Source organism: Dermacentor albipictus, chromosome 7 (assembly GCF_038994185.2).
Source record: "Dermacentor albipictus isolate Rhodes 1998 colony chromosome 7, USDA_Dalb.pri_finalv2, whole genome shotgun sequence".
In the NCBI taxonomy this organism is placed as follows: domain Eukaryota; kingdom Metazoa; phylum Arthropoda; class Arachnida; order Ixodida; family Ixodidae; genus Dermacentor; species Dermacentor albipictus.
In genome coordinates, this window is record NC_091827.1 from 133,418,178 (window position 1) to 133,438,447 (window position 20,270).

Below are 20,270 nucleotides of genomic sequence, written 5' to 3' on the forward strand. Positions count from 1 at the left end.
TACAAAGAGAAGAAAGAAATTAGAAGGGGAAATCTGTACGATAACACGAAGGGCAGTACCTTGGTATTTGAGGCTCGAGCCGATTGTCTAAGGACAAAAACATACCGGAGCAAATATTCGCAACAAGATGAGGCATGAGTATGCTGCAGCAGAAATCCAAACACCACTCGGCACATCCTAATGGAACGCAAAAGGATTCACCCAGTGAGAGTCGTAGTGACGTACACCTTCCAGAAGCGCTTGGATTTAAAGTGGACGGAAGCATCAACTGGTCAGCACTTGTGATAAGCGAGATATTCAGAGTTTTGGTGGAAAAAAATCTGGGAAGAGATTGATACGACTGGATCCGTTACAGGCATAGGTGCCGGCACAAGGTAGGCAAAGTTTTGAGGGAGAGAAAGAAGTTAAGGAGATGCATACAAAAATTCTAGAATGAAAAAAAGTGTAAAGTTTGAATCAAGCAGGCTATGTTTCACTGCCCTGTTTCAAAGGGGATGCCAACAAATCATCATCATCGAAAGTGCGAGAGGAGCCTGGCTATCGCATGATGCGCTCCTTGGCGCATTCACTGGTGTGCCATGCATCTCGGATATCACGCATAGGCTTCACGGCAGCGCTGCTACAAGTTTTCATCAGGAAGGCCCAATAGAGGGTCGAGTCCCGCTGCAATGCATGCCTAGGGTGTTTTGACGGTGGCAATACGTCGTGTCGCCGAGAGGCATCGTAAGATAGTTTCTCCTAAATCTTTTTCTTGACTTGGAGAAGGCAACCTTTCACAGTAGCGCATGTGCAATATTATTTCATTTTACTTATTTTTGCCTTAAAGGCCCGAAGGCATTACATAAGGAGGAGTTTCATGCCATGTGACAATGTCAGAACGAATGTTCAGTACACCGAAATTGAACGAGAAAAACAGTCGGACAAAAATTCCTGCTATGTCATGTCCTCAGAATGCACCGCATAACCATGTTCACTAAGCCAGCGATGAACTCAAGATGAACAAACGACTGCCGTGCGCGGATTTCGGAAGCCGCAAAGAAGGTCACGTGCTTTTAGGCACGCCGTGCAGCATAAACAGCATGGTGCATGGTGTGCACTGGTGTGATGTCTGACGCCATGACGGCGGAGCTCTTGTTTTTGCACAATTGTCCATGTGGCACCACATGTATTACGCCTGTTTCTATGATTTGGAATGACGACCATCTGTGTTCTTCCACGATGGGAACAACGGCCGATCAAGCGTTCCTGTTGTTACCGTTGATATTCACGTGGTCCAAGTCGAGGAGAATGCGGCACCATGCGCTGCCGCCACACAATGTTGCAAAAGATCCATTGTTACTGCATCGTTATCAGGAGATCACGGTTTGGCAACGCTTCACCTACGCGTTGCTGATTGCTGATAACGGTTTCCATTGACATTGTATCTTTCGAACATTGCATTTTTCTTTTGCCCTAAGCGGCATAGACAACATTACTTAATGGCTCTTGTGTGGCTGATGCGCAGTACTTGCGCTGAGACCATGATGTCTGAGACATTCGCAGCATGGCGCCATGCCGCAGTAGTTTCCGAAGGTGAGATTCTGGCCAAATAGAATGCTTCGGTCTCTTAATTATGCAGAATATAGTCATGTCCCGTTGGTAGTAAAATGTATCAGAACTCTCGAATAAAAAATGGCAGCTGCGCTTGCAGTTTCAAAATGACAAGCGATCAGAACCGGGTGCTGTTTTGAAAGAACTACATGATGCTGCATTTTGGTTTTTACAGACGTTTATTACGGAAATTTGCAGCTGGGTGCGGGAACATACTGGGAATAAAAATGACAAAGTCTGATTGTCCGACCATAGCGTTGCTGAATTATAGCCTCCCTAAGGAAGCAAGAAATACAATGGTTCAACCCTTTCATAATGCAGAGGCTACAAGCACTCACTAAACTGAAGCCTAAAGTGCGCGCATTTGCTGGAATCACGCATACAACGTACCGAAACGCGACTTCTAGCCGAGGGAGTGAGTGAGTGAGCGAGATAACTTTATTACGGTCCAGAGAAGACGCAGGGAAGACCCCGCGCCACCCGGCTAGTCCCAAACCGAGCTTGACGGCCCGATCGCGGGCATTCTGGACGGCCAGGGTTTGGTCGTTGAGTAAAGAGCTGCCCAAGAGCGCAGGCCACCTATCCTCGCTGAAGGAGTAGCCGATGGCTTCGCACTCCCACAACACATGATCCAATATTGCTCTTAGACCACAGGCAGGGCACTCCGCACTGGGATACCTTTCAGGGTATATGGCATGAAGAACCGCAAGGTTAGGATAGACACGGGCTTGTGAAAGTCGAAGGCTCACCCCCCGCGCCCTGTGTAAGGCGGGGTGCGGGAGGGGGAATACGCGCCTTGACAGATAGTAGTGTTTGGTAACCTCATTGAACGTGAGCAAGGGTTTCCCGCAGGGCAGGGGGACTGCTGAGGCGGCGCGGTCAGTGAGTCCTCGCTCGGCCTCGTGCGCGCCCTCGTTAGGGTTAGAGGGAGAGCCTTCAGTCGACCCCAAGTGAGCGGAAAACCAAGTAAGAGAATGCGGAGAGATTCTTTTCGTGCTTTGGAGAATGCGGAGGGCCTGAGGGGAGGCCCTCCCGTATTGTAGGGCTTAATGGCTGCCTTGGAATAGCTATATTTTGCCTCTCTGCGACCATCGAGCACAGACAGAGCGATTGCAACCTGTTCGGCTACCACGGGCCTCGAAGTGCGTACTGTAGCGTAGCAAGTGAGCCTGGAATTGGAGTCGACGATGGAGACGGCGAATGCCTCTTGTTGGACATATGCCACGGCATCCACGAAGCTTGCCTCAATGTGGTTATTGCGTACATGCTCGAGCAGAGCTGTACCCCTGGCCGGACGTCTGCCGACGCTGTTTGCCGGTTGCATATTGCGGGTAAGGGGCGCGATGTGCAGTTGAGACCTTATGTCGCTGGGAATCCGCACGACGTCGGGGCACTGGTCAACAGGACTAAGGCCCATCTCGTCGACTATCTTGCGGCCCGCAGGGGTGCCGGATAGCCTGAGCAGTTGTGAGCGCTCTTGTGCCTCGACAACTTCTTCGAGTGTGTTGTGGACTCCAAGCTTGAGCAGGTTTTTGGTGTGGGTGCTTACAGGTAAGCCGAGGGCAAGCTTAAATACCTTTCTGATGAGGGAATTGAGCTTGTCCCTCTCTGCAACATGCCAATTATACATGGCCGCCGAGTATGAGAGGTGGCAGAGAACAAAAGCATGTATAATGCGGATGAGATTGTCTTCCTTGATTCCCCGGTGCCTGCTGGCGATCCTCCGAATGAGGCCGAGAGCACTATCTGTCTTGGCGGTGATCTTTCTGAGTGCGGTTCCATTGGCACCGTTAGACTTGATATACATCCCCAATATTCGGAGCGAGTCCACTCTGGGCACCGGGAACCCGTCACCAGTGCAAAGCCGCATCTCGCTTTCGTACGCCGGTTTCCAATCACGATGGCCGCAGCCTCTGGGTCTTTTCTTGTAGAGAAGTAGCTCAGATTTCGAAGGAGATCTGAGCCCAGTGGGGCGGACGAAGCGCTCGGTCGCATCGATGGCGCTCAGCATGGCGGCCTCAACTTGGCCGTCGCTCCCGCCGATGCACCAGATGGTAATGTCATCTGCGTAGATAGTAGGATTCATTCCTTGAATGCTATCTAACTCCTTGGAAAGCCCCACCATCGCGATGTTAAATAATGTTGGCGAGATGACTGAGCCATGAGACGTGCCACGTGAGCCGAGGGTGGTCTTGCGAGAGGTATCCTTCCATTTTGAGCTTGGCAGTTCTCTGGCTAAGAAAGGATCGGGCGAAGTCGTAGGCCCTCTTCCCGAGCCCGAGGTCGGCAATAGACTGCAGAATGAATTTGTGAGATATTGTCGAAGGCCATCTGCAGGTCTAATCCAAGGATGGCTCAGGTATCTGGGGTACTCCGGTCGATGATCTGATGCTTTATCAGCTTCATGGCGTCCTGTGTCGAGAGGCCGGCTCTGAAGCCAATCATATTGTGGGTGTACATGTCACTGGCCTCGATGTGCACCTTGAGCCGGTTGAGCAGGGCATGCTCTGCAACCTTACCGACACAGGACGTCAGGGAAATCGGTCTTAGATTCTCGATTCCTGGTGGTTTGCCGGGTTTGGGGATGAGTACCGTGCAGGCTGCCTTCCACTGCCACTGTGTGGGGACCTGTCCACTACGCGAGACTTCATTAATCCTTTCAGTGAGGAAGTCGATCGACTCATCATCGAGATTCCTGAGCATCCTGTTAGGGACGCCATCTGGGCCAGAGTCAGATTTGACGCTGAGTGAGAAGAGGACATCTCGGATCTCGGACGCAGTAAAGTCCTGGTCCAACTCCAGCACCGCACACCCCATGTAGACCGGAAACTGGGTACGGGCAGAGCTATCCGTGACTAGCAGGTACTTGTCTGTGATCCTGTCGACAATCAACTCGTCCGGGGTAGAGTCCGTAGCGAGGTGGATGGCTCGCGCGAGGGATCGTCTCTGGCTGGATCTGGTGCTGCCTTCATCGAGAAGCTGTTTGAGCAGACCCCAGCTCTTGCCTGGCCTGATCTGACCCTCGACGGATACGCAGAGCTCATCCCATTGTTGTTTACACAGGTTCTTGCAGTGCTGTTCGATCTCCCTGTTAACCTCGGAAACCTTCTCGCGAAGCCTCCTGTTGTGCAGCTGCCCCTTCCATCTCGTGAGGAGGGCTTGCTTGGTTTCCAGCATGTGCGCCAAGCTGTTGTCCATCTTGTCAACGTTGAGGTCAGTGACGACCTCCTTGGTAGCCGCCGAGGCGTCATCCCTGATCCCTTTGCACCAACGTTCCAAATCTGTCTCGGCCGTCGCTGTGCGCTCGGCTCTGATCTTGCAGTAAACGTCCAAGTCGATCACCTTGAATTTCCTCGTCTCACAGCGGGCAATCGCGAGGCAGACTTCCATGATGTAGTGGTCACTTCCGAGGTCTAGAGCCGTGTTGACCCACTTGCCCGCCCCATCGTTCTTGACAAAAGAGAGGTCTGGGGTAGTGTCCCGGCATGTGGAGTTGCCTCTCCTAGTTTGTAAATCCTTATCGGTGATAAGGGTCAAGTCTACTTCCATCGCAGTCTGCCACAGCTCGCGTCCCTCGGTCGTGTCATGGGTTTACCCCCACACACTATGTGTAGCGTTGAAATTCCCGACGACAACAAGGGGTGCCTACCGCGTCAGGGTGACGGCCCTCCTGAGGAGAGAGTTCGCCATCGCTCTGCGCTAGCTGGGGCTTCAGTATACGTTCATGACACGTTCATGATACCTTCAGTACACGGTTCATGAGGATTTCGGTCATCACGTACTCGATGCCATCACCAGCTGCGCCGAGGTCGCGAGAGAGGCAATTAAACCTTTTCGGACGAGGGTAGCAACTCCCCTACCTCCTGAATGTGACAATGTTACCAGATAACCTGCGAGTTTGATAGGGGTACTACTTGAAACTTCCTGAACAGCTATGATTTCGGGCTTAGCTGCGAGAGGTAAATATTGCTGCAGAAGCGGATTCTTGTTTAGAAACCCTCCGCAGTTCCATTGCCAGATACTAAAGTTCTCGTCCGCTCTATCCATGTCTAGGCTGAGAGGAGGGTTGAGTAGACCTGAGAATCACGCCCTCCGTCGGTGGTGCTAGTACATGACGTCGTGCTGCGACCTGCGAAGGAGCCGGGCTGAGTTCTCTCCTGGCATCGATCTTCACCAATTTGCTTATACGTTCACTTAGTGCTCTTAAGCCCATTTTTGGGCGCGCTATAACTTCCTGGACCTTTACTAGGCTAGCCTGTATGCTGGCGAAGGCATTCTTGAGTTCCGAAAGCAATTTTATTGTCTCGTCTTCCTGTCCCTTCTCTACCGCTCGACGCTAGGGCGCGCGAGACGCGTGGGATGTCTCGGACATCGACGGGGCCAAGGCGGGTTGCGGCGAGAAGGGCGAAAGAGCGAGCTTCCTCATCTCCGCAGCTAGCCTGCTCATTTCTTGCTTAACCTGCGCGTTTTCTTTCCTCAACTGCTCGTTGACTCATCGGAACTGCTCGGGCTCGTTTGCTTGGTTCGAATCGCGAGGCAGTTCGTCACCTCTTGGGTCCTCACGTCCCCCTCGAACCTTGTCGGCCCAGGAGAGCATCACCTTCTTGCTTCTAAGGGTGGTGGGCGTGCAGGAGCAGGACCTGGTCCCCCGCGATATGTCGTGTCCTGGCCCGGAGCTGGAGCGGTGCCGAGAACCGGAGCGTCCCCGGGAACAGGCCCGTCCTTTGGACCCACTGCGGCAGCCGGAACGTGCCCTGGAGGCAAGAGTGGCCCCTGGATACAAAATGGACTCTTGAGTGGCCCCTGGAATGGGAGCGTCCTCTGCGCTGAGCACCCAAAGTGGACAAAGCCTGGACGAGTTCCGCTGTGTCGGAGCGCCGCTGAGGGGACGGTGACGCGGCACCGGCCTTCTTGGCACCCTCACTGCGATGACGGCGCACGATGTAGGAAATCGTGAACCTTTGAGCACAGTCCTTACTAGCCGTGAGATGCTGGCCACCACAGAGTTTACACTTAGGGCTCCACTGACGCTGCTCATCGGGACTAGGGGCACCACAGCCACGCAAATCGCGTCACCGGGAGCGAGGCACATGTCGGCATGATTGGCCGAGACGGCCGCACGTATAGCACACGTCAAGTTGCTTGTAGCGAGCACTGCGTGAGTAACGGTCCATACCTGACAAAGTTCGGTATACGATGCCCGCCCAACGCGACAATGACTGTGCCGGTTTGGGCTGTTCTCTTCGCTGCTAAGGCGAGTGGGTTATTGGTGTTAACAATCTTGGCATCGATGACGTTAGGGCCGTCTTGAAGGGGCATGTTGCGGATCACCCTCTTGCACGCGGAGTGTGAGGCCGTCTCGTAGGCACTGAGCTCATATATACCTTGACCGAGATGAGTATTTGGCTCATCCGGACGTAGCGGTTCGCATTCTCGCTCTTGGGACTACTGCGACCACAATATTTTTCTCTACATTCAGACATAGAGTATCTTGGCATAGATCTTCCTGACTGATGCCAGCGGCGTCGAGTATTTATTTTCAATACTGCCAGTCCCATCAGGGACCATAGCAGGTGGACAAACAAAAATGAAATACATGGTAATAACGAGCACATACAAATTGTGTGCCAATAAACCAAACAAGGAGCGTAAAGGAACAAGGTAAGAATACGCAAAAAAACAACAAATATAGATATCACATTTCTAGGAGACATGCGCAGCAATACAGAGAATACATCATGAAAAGAACAGCAAACGGGAACAAAAATAACAGTAAACACCTTCACGATAATCAGCATGGCTTACAAGAATTGCAAAGCATATTATGTGAATAAGACTGCGTTACTGATTACTACATGTGGATTCTAACCGTGATGTGAACTGAGATAATGAGTCTGCAGAAATGACTGAAGGATCGAGGCGACTCCATTCCCTTATCACGAGGGGGAAATAAGAGTACATGAATGTGTCATTATGGCATGAATATTCTGTTAAAGCGTGTGCATTTTTATGTCTCGTTGATCGTGACTGCGAAAAACATATGTATTTTGTTAGGTCTATCTTATAATAGTTGTGAATCAAGTTAAACAAAAATTTGAGCCGTGCTTGCTTCGCTCTTGATGAGAGCGTCGCTAAACCCGATATAGCCGCAAGGTTAGTGGGTGAATCTGTGCGCTTATACTTGTGAATAAACCGCAGCGCTTTTCGCTGTACTTTTTCCAGTTTCGTTATGTTAGTTACTGAGTGGGGAAGCCAAACTGTGTTAGCGTACTCCAAAACCGGTCTAACGAAAGTAGTATACGCGAGAAGCTTAGTCGACGTTGGTGCGAGGCGGAGACATCTTCTGAGATAAAATAACTTGCGTAATGCCTTCGAGGTCACGTTGGCAATGTGCGCGTCCCATCTAAGGTCAGAAGTTAGAGTGATGCCTAGGTATTTATGCTGGTGAACTTTCGTTAGCATTGTGTCGTTAATAAAGTACGGAAAGTCGTAAGGTTGTTTTTTTCTTGTTACCGTCATGCAAACTGATTTAGTTGTGTTTATCGTCATTTGCCATTTTTTGCACCATTCATTTAGCTGGTCTAGTGAGTTGCTAAGAGAAACATGGTCTTCGTAGGTGTGAATTGTTTGGTAGATGATACAGTCATCAGCAAACAGTTTGATGTTACAGTCAATATTTCTGGTTATGTCGTTAATGAAAATTAAAAATAACAGTGGCCCCAACACGGATCCTTGGGGGACGCCTGATGTAACAGGCACTGTCGCAGATTCCACATGCTGAAATAGTACGAATTCTGTCCGGTTTGTTAAGAAATCTGTTACCCAGTCTAAAATTTCCCCATTCCCAATAAAATCTCGCAATTTTGTTAATAATTTACTGTGGCATACGCGATCAAATGCTTTCGAAAAGTCTAATAATATTATATCAGCCTGGCTACAGCTGTCGATGTTAAATGCCAGCTCATGCACAACTTCGGTAAGCTGCGTGACGGTTGACAATCCATGGCGGAATCCGTGCTGGTGTGGCGTTAATAAGTTGTGAGTGTCAAGAAAGTTTGTTAGGTGTTTAAGTATGATATTGTCACGTGGTAGTGACGTTAAATGACACAGTAGTAGTACTGTGAAAGACAAAACTAGCTTATATTGGGCGAACCTGTGCCCACAAAACAGGCTGCACTTAAAGCACAACGATAACGGTGAACACGGTCGGCGATCGTCGAAAATCTGATCAGCGGGTCAAGCGCGTTGGCTTTTATAGAGCAGTCGTCGAATGTTCCAGACTAATCGTTCGGACCCGCGTGCCTTCCACAAAGTTCTACACCATTCGCGTTACGCAATGAAATGAGATAACCCAAGGTTCCGCGACAACAGACAGCCGGGTAGAAGCATCGATAACTTTCCAGAAACGTCGGATACATGCAGGCGCGTCCCACGCTGTGCGATTACATTTGTTAGGCTGCGAAACGTGGTTGCCCGATAAAGATAAGTACACGTGTCAATATGCTCGAGTATCTTGCAAGCGGTGCTAGTGAGAGATATTGGTCGATAGTTAGAGGGCAATGAAGTATCTCCTGTTTTGTGTATTGAGATGATTTTAGCATTTTTCCAGTCATCGGGTAAGGATGATTGTGATAGGGATTTTCGAAATATGAGGCCCAAGTATCGGCTGCACCACTCTGCGTATCTCTTTAGAAAATGGTTTGGAATGTTATCTGGTCCGCATGATTTTTTAGGGTCAAGGGTGAGCAACATGGTAAGGATACCCGCGTCCGATATGATTAAAGGATCGATGTGCGATGTTGAACTGCTACTGAAGTCTGACAGGTTACCGCCATCTTTTGTGAAGTTCGAGTGAAAATAGTTATTGTACGCATTAGCGTTGTTAGTTTTTTCCTCAGGAGACAAGTCCGATAACGTGCCTTTAGTAGGGCGGAAGTGGTTCCAGAATCGCTGAGGGCTGTTTGTCAGAAAGTTAGGCAGTGTTACATGAAAATAATGTTCTTTTGCTTCTTTGGCTGTCTGTCGAAAATGTGCTACTGCGCATGCTAGTTTGTTAGTTTTGGATGGGCATGATCCATGATTTTTAATAGAGTTACGTATCCTTTTTACATGACGCTTTGCGTGGATGACTTCCCGAGTTATCCATGGGCTTGTTCTTGGTGGTCGCTTGTTTTTTAACGGAACATAGTTAGTCACGCAGTAGCAAACCACATTCTTAAAATGAATCCAGGCTGCGTTTACATCGATTGACGGGTCGGAGGTTATTTCAGTAAAAGCTTGAAATTCGTGCGCAAGGTGGGTTAGTATGCTGGCGTCATCCGCCTTCTCGAAGTTGGGTGCTATAGACGTATTACAACGCGTTCTTATTGAGCAGTCCAGAGGCAACAAGCATAGCGGTATGTTGTGATCTGAAATGCCTTCAATAATTTCTGTCTGTGCTTGGTGCCCTGAAAAATGATCGCTGATTAGTATAAGGTCAAGGATATTGTTTGCGGAACCTTGCTTACGCGTCGGTTCTAGGATTATTTGGTGAAGGTTAAATGATAACATTAGGTCAAACAGAATTTCTGAAGAAGATGATGTGTGATGCATAGTTACCCAGTCTACGTCTGGAAGGTTGAAGTCTCCCATAAGGATGATTCTAGAGTTGTTAGCATATCGGTGTAGAAACTCATGAATGGCAGAAATGCTCTCATCACCCGAAGAGGGGCTTCTATAGAAACAACCCACACAAATAGTAGTATTGTTACAAAGAATCCTGCAAAACACGCTTTCAGCACCTGACACATTTGGCAGTAAAACAAATGGAAGGGTTTTCTTAATCACAAGAGCCATGCCACCACCACGGGAACCCCGATCTTTTCGAATTACTGAATAGTTAGGTGGAATGATTTCATGGTTGGAAACATCCGGTGAAAGCCACGTTTCCGTGGTGGCGACTATATCAGGTTCGCGATCAGTTAACAGGTTTTCGAAAGATTCTATTTTGTTTAGTAAGCTTCTTGCATTTACATTTATGATTGTTAGTTGTCTTATCGAGCTCTTCTCCGCGTCATTGGCGGGCCGTTTATTTTGCTTGATTCCGCTTCGTTTTTTTTAAGGGGTACTTTGTCAGTGGTTTCTTCGTCCCAAACAAAGGCGCGACTGTTAATGTACAGTTTGTCGAAGGCAAGGGAGACCTTGTCGTGTTTGTCGCGATTTTCTTTGGCACTATTCCACAGTTTCTTTCTAATGTCTCGTATTTTAGGAGAAAAATCTTCCCCAATGGCAAATTTTGAACCTTTAAGTTTAAAACCTTTCTTCAATATTGCCGATTGATCGCGGGAATTTAGAAGTTTAAAAATTACCGGCCTAGTCTTTTTCGTTTGCGGTCTGCCCAACCGGTGTATGCGTTCTATGGTAACTGGGTCCAGCTCTAGGATATCTTGTATGATATCTCTGCTAACTATCTGCTCAAGACTGTCGCTTGTTTCTTCTTCTGATTCCTGTATGCCATAAACAATTAAGTTAGCTCTCCTGCTTCTATTCTCAAGGTCATCGATTTTTTGTTCCATTGTTTCTATTACGCTACTCATGCGGGAAATCTCGGTCTGACAACATTGTACTTTATTTTCTAGAAGTGCAATGGCATCTAATTTGGTCTCTATATCTGCAAGACGTTCTTCCTTTATTTCTTTGATATCAGCAGCAATTTCCTTTAGTTGCCTAACGATGTCCTTTAGTTCAGGGCCGGGGTTTGTTGCGACGTCTCCCGATAACAGTAGCAACTTACACAGAAACACAGCCATATCAAACACCCCGTGACATAGCTGCGGGCACGGCAGCACCACCAAAAAACGGTTGCTAGTGCGGAAGCATTTTCCAAAAGGCCTTCTCACCTGCACAACGAAGATGAGGGGATTAGTGCACCGCATGCTAGTAGTGCCGCCGTGCCCACTGCCGATGTAGTGCCTGTCAGCCAGCCAGCGTCAGCCAGCGTAACAGCGCCAATTTTGGAAATATTGAGTCCACCTCGCGGCCTGATCACAATCTTGATATCATCTCGAGGTGGTGACGGCATCCTTCCTGCTCGTAGCACCTTGGATTATAGAGAAGCACCGCCTGATTCGCCGCGGCGCGCTGCCGGCTCCTGCGATGGCGTATTAGTGTCAGCCGTGCGCGTTCTGGCGCCAACTCTTCTGGCCCCCGCGGACTTCCAACCTTGATCTTGGGTAACCTCTTCCGGGGAGATCTCTTCCCCCTCCGCTTGGTACTCCATCTTGAGTTAAGCGTACCTCACCTTCGAAGGGCCGGAACGCGGCGGGCAGGTGGTTGACGAGGCGAGCAGTTCCGTCTGAAAGCTCGGCAATCCTCCGTAGGCTTAGCTGGGCTGTCGCCGTCTGGCTGTTGTCAGAGCGTTTAAATCTGTGAAAAATCAACTCACGGCATTGCGGATGGTCTCTCTGAATGCCGCTTCTCGAGCTGTGTCGAATAATGCAGACGTTCTGGCGCTTCCGGGTGGCAGTCCGCAGGAAGTTCAGGTTGAATCGGGAGCTCATAGGGAACAACTCCGCTGAGTTGGCCCCCTTGCAGCCGGATCCCCAGCCGAGCGGTTCAAATAAACACGTCATCTTTCCAATGGCTCAAATCTCCGTATTGCAATGGTTCATACGTCCCTAAAACCTGAAGCTAAGCAAGCAATAAGTGCAATGGTTCAACCCTCTCGTAATGCAGAGGCTACAAGGCTAAGTGAAGCGAACAGTGCATACATTGATGGAAATCACCCATACAATACACAGAACAGCGTACGCTTCAGTCACCTGCTGAAAGGATGCAACGTGAAGTCGAAGAGAAACGTCGGTGGTGTAAATTTGACCCCGCTTTGCGAGCGCACGAAGCTGCAAATTGCGAAAGCAGCAATGTGATGACGCGTGGCGGCGCATTACCAAGTGTGCAGCAGGCTTTCGCCTTCACTTGTTGCAGGAGTGTAACAAGGTGCCGATTTCCTTTTTTTTTGCGACAGCAAAATATTGCCGACCATTTTGCCTCTAGGCACTTCTTGCGCTTTTGAAAGATGTAACTAGCTGTACCAAAACGCCTCTCATTATAGATTACTCTTGTGGTTTCTATATGAATGATAGCTTGGATACCTGAAGGCAGTCTAGTGAATTTTTTTTGCAGAGTCTAGCATGAATGAAATAGTTTCTACTCTCACTAGCGTGATTTTAACCGAAATATCTGTATAACTCCTCGTCATTTTGATTCGACTCGGTGAGGTATAGCAACTCCCCCTTTCGTCGCCACTACCAACCACCCAACTGCGCTTCCCCTTGTTGATAGGCGGGACCACTGTCAAGCTCACAGCGCTACGTCCATCGAACGTGGGATAGTCCGTCTCACGCCTGAGCATGATGAGCTCAAGGAATTCGAGGTCTTAATAACCCCACTGAACACACATTTGTCTATTAGCCGTCTACAAAACGTCTTGGCGAGACCACCAAGACGTCCTGAAAATCATTTAAAACATTTACAAGACGTCTTCAATACGTCTTGGCAAGATATTTAGGACTCCTTGAAGGCGTCTTACCAAAACTTTGTCGGATGTTTTAAAACGTCTTGTAGCCGTCGTGAAGACCATCTAATGCACCGCCAAAAAAGGGAAAGTAAGATGTTTTGCAAGACATATTGTAGCTGTTCTAAAAATAGCTATAAGACGTTTTGCAAGACTTCTTGTAATTGTTTTAGAAATGGTTATAATATGCAATGCAACACGTCTTATAGCCGTTTTAAAAAACGCCCGTAGGAAATTTTGCGAGACGTTGCGTAACCGTCCTCAAAATGTTTTCCCAACAGACTAAAGACGACGAGCAAGGTAGGTTACCTTCTAGTCAATATTTGTGTAACGTAGCCTTATAACTTAGGAAAGCAATTAGTTGACAGGTCATTTAAGGCCCCAAGTTAACGAACGAACAAAGCATTCAAAGCTCGTTAAATATTAAAGTGGCGGTACTTCTAGTCACGAATGTTTAAGATTCATTGCAAGCATCAGCACCTTAAAATTGTATCGAAGAATACCACATCGGTCAATGCGCTACGGTGTAGTTGAAAAAATGACAGCAAGATCTACCAAACTTCAGAATTTACAGTGGGAACATCATTGTGAGGGGAAGCACCAGAACAAAGGTGGCCTTTTAAGTTGTCTCTTGGCGATAAAATTCAGTAATACCACTATCACAAAAGTTGTTCTTACATTAATGTTTGGCCCGCACATGAATTTAGGAACACAATACACCCTCCACTATAGCATTAATTATAAAGGAATTGAGTGGCTCCTGACACGCTAACTGGACAAATCAATGGGGATGTTTCTAATCCTCGCAATATTGAAAAGTTTGGATGCACTGACAGAACTAATGCCTATGGCCCGTTTCTTACAACCCACCATAGCACCACTGAAATATTCGCAAGGCCACAAAACTGTCAACACATGTTAAAGCCGCGCTTAACATAAAGAATGATTAATCACACAAATGAAGTGCTAAAGTGGCCAAAGGTTTCAAGCAGTTTTTAATAAATCAAATCAATAACACAACTACATAAGCAAAATGTCGCTAAGGCACCTTGTAGAGATTTGCTTCGTGAATATAATATCACACATTGGTCACTTCATGACTCAGGGAGCTCGCTTAGGCAGTTCCACCGGCTGATGAATCTGCAGACAGTGTACCTTGTTCCTAAATTTGCTTGAGCTCACATTTGTCGCCTGTAAATAGAAGTATGATGAGAAGCCAACAAACACTGACACCAACGACAACATAGGGGAAATTACTTGTGCTTAATAAATGGAATGACGAAACGATAAATTAATGGAAATTGAAGTGGATGAAAAAACAACTTGCCGCAGGTAGGAACCGAACCCACAACCTTCGCATTTTGCGCACACATAAATACCCAAGAAAGTGGATGGGGAAACAGCGCCGCGGTAGCTCAATTGGTAGAGCATCACACGCGAAATGCGAATGCGTGAGTAAAGTTGCGTTTCACATAAATGTGCTTTGCGAAAGCCGTGTTGGGCCGTGCTATAACATGAGTTTGATTCCAGAAAGTTTGCCAAGTTACTGTAGATTGTATGTTGTAGTATTTTGCAACGGTTACTTGTGAGAGAAATAGGGCGATAATTACAATGGAAGTTTTTACTGCCTGATTTGAATATTGGAATCACCTTCCATATTTTTCATTTTTTGTGTAGCGTCTCCAAAGATTCTTGGAATATTTTTGTTAATATAATAGGACAGTAGGCACTAGTGTTTTTCAAAAATTTGGTGTTATTACCGTCGAAGCCGGGAGATGGCGAGTTGTTTAACCCGTCGATAAGCTTGTATCCCAGGCAACACTCGATGTCCTGAGTATGTCCTCAAAAGGTACAAACGTCCTCGTCCGTTCTGTGTCGTTCTGAGGATGTCCTGAGGACGTCACGAAAAGGTACAGGTGTCCTCGTCCGTTCTACGTCGTTCTGAAGATGTCCTGAGGATATCACTTGAAGGATCATCCTAGAGTTGTCCTCAAAAGGACGTGTTCAGGATAACAAATCTGTTAATCACTTGGAAAGCTGCTAGTTGTGAAATAAGTGCTGTTTAAGCGTTGATTTATTACGAAATACAATTAAAAATAGCTGGTTATGTATAAAAGGCTATGAAGTTACGATGATAACCTAATTATGACGTTTTGCCTGAACTGAAAGAACATCAGCATAAATAAGTCCTCGGTGCAATTTTGGTAAATGAGCTATTTTCCTTAGCCGTCTCCCTTACGGACTGCTCGGCAAAAAAAGTAATAAGCGTTGTAAAGAATAAAATTTTGTTCAAAATCGCCGCCCCCGCGTTTTTTTTCTTTTTGCCGCTGGAAACGCTGGGATGAAGTCAAGCTAAGCCAGGGCCTCGCATTCTGGCGAGGCGCATTGCGAAGCGGTCGCTGATGTTGAAGTCAGGACAGCAGAAAATGATCTGGAGCCAGATGTGAATGCCGGTGAGTGCTGTCCAGCCTTCTGAAAACCGTGGTGTTGTTTGTTGTGCTCGTGATGGAGGAAAGCAGTGAACGACACTTTCGCCGGGAGCGAAAACGGCGCATTGATGCGTGTGTTCATTTCGTAAGAGACGTTCACAATGACTTCGCAGCGCCGTCGAGCAGGGCCTCACATGCAACGGAGCCAACACAGGCGCTGTTTTTCGTGTCCAGCGCGGATGACAGTGGTCGCGGGGAGAATCAGTGCGAAATGAATTTGGATGATAGGGAGATAGCGCAATCTCCTGAGTTGAGTAGAGAGCTAGCACGTTTAGTTCATGACGATGTGCAAGTGGTGTGTCAGCATGGCGTAGTGGACACTGAGTTAGTGAGTGACGCAGTCAGCGGGGCTTCACTGATGGCGACACGGACTTGTCCCCTTCGACCATTTTGTTGCAACACGAACAACGCCAACAAAGCAGTGATGCACAAAGCACGCAGGACTCTGAATATCATAGTGGCGACAGCAATGTGTTGACCATATGGCAGATGTTGCAAGCTTGGGCTGTTAAATCGCGCTTCCCTCAGGCCGCAGTCACGTCACTATTGGCAGCTCTGCGAAGCCACAGTTGCCTTTCGTCACTACCATCGTCTACTAGAGCTCTTCTGCAAACTCCAAAAAGGGTCGTTAACATCAAAGAGCTAGGAGGAGGGAAATTTCACCATTTTGGCCTAGAGGCAGGACTGTGGCAAACACTTGGCCGTGAGCACTTGCCTGCCGAGCTTAGTCTTAGCTTTAACATTGATGGTCTGCCACTATCCAAAAGTTCGATAGACTAATTCTGGATCATCCTCGGCCGCATCCGAAATTTTGAAGATGGAGAACCATTAGTTGTCAGTGTTGTTTTCGGCAAAACCAGACCGCAAGATGCAAATGAGTTCTTGCAGTACTTTGTTGAGGAAAAAAAGAACTGCTGGTGGAAGGCCTTTCTTTTCATGATGCATCAGTTCCTGTGAAGCTGCATAGTTTAATTTGTGATGCACCTGCTGAAGACTTTGTCCTTTATATCAGGAGCCACACACAATATTTCAACTGCACAAGATGCCCCGTCAAAGGAATGTATAGAAAAGGAAGAGTTTGTTTCCCGACTTTTGCTAACACCCTCCGTAATGATAACAGTTTTCGCAACCAGAGTCGGGAGCAACACCGCACAGTCCGCAGAATTTTGGAGTAACTCCCAATAGATATGATAAAGGATGTGCCTTTGGAGTACTTACCCCTTGTCTGCTTAGGTGTCATGCGAGAACTCCTTGTTCTGTGGGTTCGCGGGCCGAAAGAAGTGAGACTTGGCTCGACAGTTTGAAGTGAAATTTCTGAGAGGAACATTAAACTTGAAGAGTTCATTCCTTCAGATTTTAGTAGGAAGCCGCGAAGTCTTGTGGAGCTAGATCGCTGGAAGGCAACTGAACTTCGCTTCTTCTTAGTATACGGAGGGCTTTAGTGTTGTCTTCTACAATCTCTTCCCACAAGTATCAGGATTTTCTTACACTGCATGCGGCCATTACAATACTAGCCTCACCTAATTCAACTGCAAGCGAGGTTAGTTATGCAGGTGACTTGTTCAACATTGTTTTTCGAAACTTCATCAACATTTATGGGCAAGAGCAAGTGTCGCACAATGTGCATGGCTTAAGCCACATTGCATCTGATGTGTTGCACCTACGTCCCCTGGATGCTTGGAGTGCGTTTCAATTTTAAAACTACATGTCAAACATCAAGAGAATGATACGAAAACCTGAACATCCCCTTGAGCAGCTCTGCAATAGATTGTCAGAGCAATGTTCCAAAAAGAAATTTGGTCCAACCAGAAGGTCTATTTTCTGTAGAGCATAACTGCGGTCCATTGATTCTGCCGTTCCAAGGTGCACAGTTTAAAAAGGCCACATTACCTGGTAATGTTGTACTGGCAGCAGGTAAGAAGAACAGCTGCTGCACATTAAATAATGGAACAAATATTATTGTGGAGAACTTTGTGCATGACAAGTCATGCACACCCTTTGTGATAAGAAGAGAGTTCCTCCAAAGGAGAGACTTGTATACGAAACCTTGTCAATTAAGAATGCTTGGGATTTGCATTGTATTTCAGCTTTCTGGCTTGCGGTCCTGGCCAGTTCGGAGTATACTTCAGAAATGTCTGACAGTGGTTTTCAAGAGAGAAAATATTATTTTACCACTTTTGCATGCTGTTGTTCCGCGATAGTTGTCACGCTGCTGTACAGATGTTGCAATTTCATTTGTCCTCATTAGTGTAACTGCTTTTGGAAATGACCTAGGTTTCTTTCTTTTTTTGCAAGGTGGCCTCCACATAGTAGTAAAATTTCCAGAAGATGATGATGCTGTTGCCATTATACAGAAAAACTGGGTTGGTGGCAACAGCTGCATGTGGCCTCCAGAAACAAAATACATAAAAAGCTTGTTAAAAGCTGGGGTCATGTCTGGAAATGACTGGAGGAGTCGCCTTGTGAAGTGGTTGAGGCATTTGGTAATATTTATTATTTTGTCCATTTGTCCAGGCTGCAGCCGTATTGCAATGATTGTGGGCTATTCGAACATGAAGACTTTTCTTGTGTGCTTAATTAACATGTAAATTAACTATTCTGCGTGTAGCTTGCACTATTTGACATAAAAATTGTGACAGCGCAAGCACATGCAACCACAAAGTACCAAGGACGAGACACAAGCGCTGCTTGTGTCTCGTAGATTGGGAGAGACGAAGATTCTGAGTGCAGACGCGACGGCGCGTTGTCAGTTTGGAAGTGTTTCACATGCAGAAATATGGCAGCAAGTGCGTAAGCACCCCCTCTGTATCGCTTTTTGCTGCAGAGCTTCAGTTTTTGGAAGCGACCGTTTACTGATTGATTGCATCTTAGTATCCATCGCTTTTTTCTACTTTTTTATTTTTCTAGTTTCTATCGTTTTCTTGTTTTCCTGCGCCTGATTACGATGTCTGCCGGCACGTTCGTTCATCGATGCGCAATGTCATTTTCCCCGATTGTATCACTCCCTCCCCCCTTCACTTCTGCCTTTCCCCTTATATAATGTATCCGTATTCCGTCAATAAAATTTAGTTGACAGTCAGCGCTTGTGTCTCGTCCTTGGTACTTTGTGGTTGCATGTGTTTGCGCTGTTACAATTCTTATGTCAAGTATGCACCAACTCGTCCAGAAAGAAGTTTTAATGAAGCTCGCACTATGTTGCATTCTATTCTGAAGCCCCACTTGTTCACGATAGAACCTTTAGGTTACACCAAAGCTTCAGATCAAGCGAGTGAGAGGTGAATGTTGAGCTTGCAAGTTAAATGTCTGCCACTATGTCTTCAGGGAGAACATGATGTTTTTAAGTGTCTTGTACATACTTGTTCAGCTAATTTTAATAGAAAGTCTTAAACAAACCATGGTGGGCCGTCTTTCCCACCACTTGAGCATGACGGAGTTATTGTTCACTATACTTTGCAGAAAGTGAACTGCCTTAAGGCGCTTTTCAGCTTGCTATTTTCTACTGCTGAAAGCAACATTTGCCCAGCCGACTATCGCCCCGACTTACCGAACCGCTGGCAGATGTTCTATTTGAAGAGCGAGGAATCATGTCATTCTTAAAATGCTTTAAAGAAAAGAGTGCTACTACACCAGATGGTTTACCCACGATCCTGCTCTCTTCTTATGCTTTTTTTGTCAAAGTAGCTGCAGATTTTCTTCACCAAGTCATTACAGGACTGATCTTTAACCGATGAATGAAAACTTGCAAACGTTGTGCCTCTGCTAAAATCGGGACTTTTAAATATTGTTTCAAATTATTTACCAGTGTCTTTGACCAGCGTGACATGCATAGTCTTAGAGCACAAGCTTTATACCAGTATGAGTTATCTTAGTGCATGCTCATTATTAAATACCCATCAGCATGGTTTTCGCAGCGGTTACTCGTGTGTCACCCAGCTTGCAGAATTCAAGTAAAACTCTTGCTTGGGCTAGTTGGTTAATGCTTGAATTAGTAAAGGCAAGGCGCAGAAGAACAGGACTCAAGAAGAACACACATGACAGGACCGGCGCAGGTCCTGTAGTGTGTGTTCTTAGCGAACATTGTTTAACTGCGCGAACAAACGAACCACAAAGACAGCAAGGCACATGGCCGGGCTCAGTCATGTCCACGTCCCTTGCTGTCTTTGTGGTTCGTTTGTTCGCGCAGTTAAACAATGTTCGCTAATATCAACCAACTCGCCCAACAACAAATTTTTCTACACTACGTGTGTGTTCTTCTTGAGTCCTGTTCTTCTGCGCGTTGCCTTTACTAATTAAAGAATTCGTTCACCACTTAACGAGTGCACGGGATATAGGAAATCCTGTTGACTGTACATTTCTTGACTTCTGAAAAGCATTTCACGTTGTGTCACGTTCGTTATTATTAGAAAAATTATCTTAGCGCAACATAAATGAGAACGTGTCTGTAAGGTGTCTGTTTACATATTTTCAGATGCCAACAAAGACTCCAAGGACAACATAGGAGAAATTACTTGTATGTACTAATTGAATGAAAGAAATGATAAATAATGACAATGAAGGTGGATGAAAAAACAAGTCGTCACATTACGCATGCGATGCTCTAGCCAATTGAGCTACCGCGGTGCCGTTTCCCCATCCACTTT